Consider the following 5,351-nt stretch of genomic DNA (forward strand, 5'->3'; position numbering starts at 1 on the left):
GGTATTCTACAATGGAGTTAAAAAAAATGCTGCTGCAGGAAACTGTTGTTAAAGGATTTAAACAGATATGCTGCCAAAAAAAAGTCATGAATTAACATGCTGGCAGAAACTTAAGGAGCTGCACTCAAAACTGAAGAGGGACACCCTCAACGTAACATCCATCCATCTTCAACCACTTTATCCGGGGGGGTCGAGGGGGCAGCAGCCCAAGCAGGGAAGCCCAGACTTCCCTCTCCCCGGCCACTTCTTCCAGCTCTTCCGAGGGGGATCCCGATGCGTTCCCAGGCCAGCCGAGAGACATCGTCTCTCCAGCGTGTCCTCAGTCCGTCCCCGTGGTCTCCTCCCGGTGGAGGAGGCATCCTGAATCGATGCCCGAGCCACCTCATCTGGCTCCTCTCAATGCGGAGGAGCAGCGGCTCTACATATATATATGAATGTGTTAATAATAGAGCAACTCTTCAGTCTGCTTTATTGCTTAATGTCTGAATATTTGACCGGCCTTATGCTTTATGTTGTTATTTATTCTGCCAGAATGACTTCAATGCAACTGGAGACTTCCCAATCTTGAGCTGCTCTAAGTTACTGTAAGGAAGTAGCATCTGCATGAGGTGTTGTGCAATACATTCCCATATATACTGGAGGAGGTTGTTTTATGATGGTTTGTTGCACTTGCATGCTGGGAGATTTTAAAGTCCGGGCGTTATCTGTTGTAGAAAGGGGTCAGAGTCAACCAGCAGACGCTCTAGGTTGCGTTCGAACCTTCAGATCGCTCGCGTTGAAGAGGAACAAAGATGTTGCAGCTGAAGCTCGCATCGGTTGTCCTGCTATTGACTCTACAGTTCGGTAAGAGGACCTCCGGCCGGCGGCAGCCATCAAGGGAGAGCTTGTAGCGACAGAACAGCTGGCCGGGTTTAACACAGCTGCTGATGTTGGTTCACAGTTAAATCATAATTCACTTGAGTAATGTAACTATTATTCTCAATGACGATAGGAAGAAATAAAAAGAAACAATCCTAGCCGATCTCATCTGGATCGGATCCAGAATGGAGTCAGTATAAAAAAAGATTTCATTTTATTCCATTTATGGATTCAAAAATCAGTTAAAAATACACATCGACTCTGATTCACGTTTACTCTTCATGGTTGGAGTATAAAGACACCAAGAACGTTCTAGAACCTTTTGATGCTGATCCAGATCACCATGTGGACGGTGTAGATCCAGTTAGGATGGGAACGAGCTGCTCGGCGGAGGTCTGTGCTGTCTGAGCGCTTTCCTCATTATTATTGTAATCAGAATGAATCACGTGCGGCAGCGGTTCCGCTCCTCGCCGCTCCGGTCCGGGATTTCAGACCTGATGACGGAGACCGCTTCACCGGATTGGTCCTCCCACAGATCGCTCCGCGAGGTCAGACACACTTTTTGAACAACACAAACAAATAAACCCATTCTGACGCACGCGCACACAAACACGAACGCGCTTTAAACTATTAGACGTCAAAGTCAGCATTTACAAACGTAAACAATCAACTCTGCCCGGTGGAACTTCCTGTTCCGGTGTAGTAGTTCAGGGGTTCCCCGGACCTACTTCTCCTGTTGTCGCTGACAGGCGGTGCTTCGGTCGCTCCTAAACATGGCCTCCATGATGGAGCGGCCGCTTCAACTTTCATCTTTCGCTAATGTTTCGTCGGGAAGCTTTATCGTGCCAGCCTTGTGAAACGGATGTGAGGTCGGTTTAAGTTGTCTGGAAAGCTGGAGAGGAAAAAGCGGATCGCATCGAACCATTTTCTCACTTTTCTCTCGGCGCTGCTGCGCGCTAGTTTCCCGGTTTTGTGGCAGCGCCCTCCGTTAACTTGACGCGAGTCGTTAACATTTAAAGTGGGGCGGCGAATAAGTGCCCAGAAGCTGCCCTGGTTTCTCATGCGCGCTAACAGCTAGCCCTCTAGCTAACGCTAATGCTAACAGAAGTGGTCTAACTGGGCGGTCTGTGGAAGCTAACTGCTAATAGCTAGCTATTGCTACTATCGGGGTGTGAGTTGAGAACCGGCGCGTTGAATCTACACTCGTCTTTTGGTGGTTGTCTCACGAAAGTGTTGCTTTTGGGATTCGACCCATTTAGCTGCTCTGGTAAGTTGCTCAGCTAAATGCTAACGTGCTGTGTAGCGCCGCTGCTGCTGATGGCTTCTGACAGAAGGACCCAGGCGGTTAAACCTCCGACGCCTCCTCGCCGTTTGATCTTCTGCCGAGTTCCGCGTCGTTCGGACCCGCTGATGACGAACTCGGGCTCGGGTCGTGCGCGTTGCTAAGCTAGCCTGTTAGCGTTGCGCTCTGGCGGCTGGAGTCCAACTTGTGTGTTCCGGAACAGAATTATTCAAACCATCTGAAGTTCATCAGCTGTTTAATTCAAATAAATATTAATTAGCGGGTTTAGTATTAACATAACAAAGTGTTTATTTCCTATGTTCAACATGTTTTCGTGGGTGGGAGGAACCCGGAGACCCCGGAGAGAACCCACGCAGACACGGGGAGAACATGCCAATGACTCTGTGATGAACTGTATGATGAACCGAGTATTTAGAATATTCCATGTTCCTTTTATATTGTTTTTATTTTCATATAGCAGTTTTTTGTAGTACGACTCTTTGCTAATTCTGATAATGTCTATTAACTTATTTTTATATGCCTTATACCTTAATGCTGCTTTACGGAAGCTTATTGCATTCACTGAAGAAAAAAAAATTCGGTTTTCCTGAATTTATGAGATAACTTAAAGAAAAAAAAAAGTTTCGGTTTTCCTGAATTTATGAGATAACTTAAAGAAAAAAAAAAAAAGTTTCGGTTTTCCTGAATTTATGAGATAACTTAAAGAAAAAAAAAAAGTTTCGGTTTTCCTGAATTTATGAGGTAACTTAAAGAAGAAAAAAAAAGTTTCGGTTTTCCTGAATTTATGAGATAACTTAGAGAAAAAAAAAAAAGTTTCGGTTTTCCTGAATTTATGAGATAACTTAAAGAAAAAAAAAAAAGTTTAGGTTTTCCTGAATTTGAGATAACTTCAAGCCCTATTTTCCGAAGAAGCATGTCGATGCTGCTTGCAGCCTTCGCCCTCATTTGCCCACAGATTGGATATTTTGAGCAGTGTAGCAGGTGAACACAAATGCCTAATTGTTTCCTGAGTAACAACAAAGCCATGTTGAAGGTATTTCTGGTGCATCATCTTATATCCATGGAGCATGCCATGTTGATCCATCTGTTCCTGAAGAAACAGCGCAGTATCCAGCATTTCTTTCTTCTGAACAACCGCATAGACTTGAGGTGCCTACGCAAAGTCGATAAACTGAGAACAATCCCTTCAAGGTTACTCAGACAGCAGAGTATTTCCCAGTGTCTTAAACCAAGATGAAAATAAAAGCAAATAGAACAAGCAAGATCTACGGCAGCCATTACTAGACCTAAAATAAATAGGCCTACAGAATTATTTCAACATTTCAGAAAAACTGAAAAAATTACCTCTAAAAACCGAAAAAGATTACCTCTAAAAACCGGAAAAAATTACCACTATAAACAGAAAAGAAAAAATTTGCTCTAAAAACCGAAGAATGATTACCTCTAAAAACCGAAAAATATTACCACTAAAAACAGAAAAATATTACCACTAAAAACAGAAAAGAAAATATTTGCTTTAAAAACCGAAAAATAATTACCACTAAAAACTGGAAAAAAAAATTACCTCTAAAAACAGAAAAATATTACCTCTAATAACATAAAAAAATATATTTAGCATTAATTTATCTCATTATTTCAGAAAAACGGAAAAAAATACCTCTAAAAACAGGAAAGAAAGGATTTATCTCATTAATTCATAAATTCAGGAAACCAAAACTTTTTTTTCTTCAGTGAACGCAATAAGCTTCCGTACTGCTTCCTCGGTTTTTAGCTTGACAAAATTTCCATACAATTTATTTTTCTTTTTGCAGGCGTTTTGGAGTCCTTTGGTTAACCAAGGGCATTTAGAATATTTTCTGTGTTGATGGTGTTCTTGAAGAGGGCAACATCTATTATAGAGCGAAATAAATAGATCAAGAAAATTATTATATGCATGTCCACATCATTTTCACAATAGACAGAGCCCCAATCCTGTAACATGAGACTGTTATCAAAAGCAGCGATCGTTTCTTCTGTTCTTAAACGTCTATATTTAACTTTTCTCTTTTCCTTGATCTTCATAATCTCACAGTCATAAACAGTAAAAATAGGTAAATGGTCCGTAATGTCACAAATGAGCAGGCCACTGAGTGCGTGATTCAACATGTTATTAGAAAAAATGTTATCAATTATCGTAGCACTGTGAGAAGTGATTCTACTGGGTTTGGTAATAGATGGGTAAAGTGACATACTGTACATTGAGTCAAGAAAGTAATCAGTGGTATTTTGCTTAGTTGGATTAAGTAGATCTATATTAAAATCTCCACAGATGAATATATCTTTTTTATATATGACAGAAAACAACTTCTCCATCCACTTTGGACAAATAAATCAATAATCAATAAAAACTCACGCCTGCTCTGATCAGAGTCTGACGTTTCAGAGGAGGAGTCTTCCTCGGAGTTCGTGGAGCAGCTCGGACCCATCGGCCTTCCACCTGACGTCAGCGTCCAATCACTGTTCGACCCCACAGGTATAGGAAGCACGGCGCTACTTAACCCCGCCTTTAAATGCTGGCTTCCCTCTTGGCATCGGTCCGTGTAAACCTGTGTGTGTGTGTGTGTGTGTAGGTCAGTGCTGTGCTCGCCTGGAGTGTGCAGCGTGGTCAGAAGGGGTGTGTCGAGGCGAGGGCCAATCATTGCTCTACATCGACTCGGGAAGCGTGCAGGTTGGTGTGTAGCATCTGGTCACACCTTTAAAGGGAGCGCAGCCGTACAGCCTCGCTAAGCCCCGCCCCATCCGTTTCCTGTACAGGTTTGTGCTTTCTGTCGACGGTTTGGAGCGTCACTGCGTTGCCGGGAGACGAGCTGTAGGCGGAGCTACCACCTTCCCTGTGCTGCTGCTGCCGGAGCTCACCAGAACCGGACCCAGAGACACACACAAGCAGGTACACACAACCTGCTGGTTTGGCTCCTTGCACTATGAGAGGGTCACCTGTGACACAACCGGCCGTCGTACTGTTTCCTGTTTTAAGGTGGACCGACCAAACCTGAGCTCCGCCCTACTAACGCGTCACCTGTTGCCACGTTTTCTCTGCAGCGTCCTCTCAGTGCAGGTCATGCTCGGGTGGTGGCGATGTCAGCCTTCTGTTGATGTGTTGTAGCTGTGGTAACCGTTACCACGGCAGCTGCCTGGACCCCCCTCTGGCCAA

The sequence above is a fragment of the Brachionichthys hirsutus genome, unplaced genomic scaffold, assembly GCF_040956055.1.
Source record: "Brachionichthys hirsutus isolate HB-005 unplaced genomic scaffold, CSIRO-AGI_Bhir_v1 contig_445, whole genome shotgun sequence".
Classification (NCBI taxonomy): domain Eukaryota; kingdom Metazoa; phylum Chordata; class Actinopteri; order Lophiiformes; family Brachionichthyidae; genus Brachionichthys; species Brachionichthys hirsutus.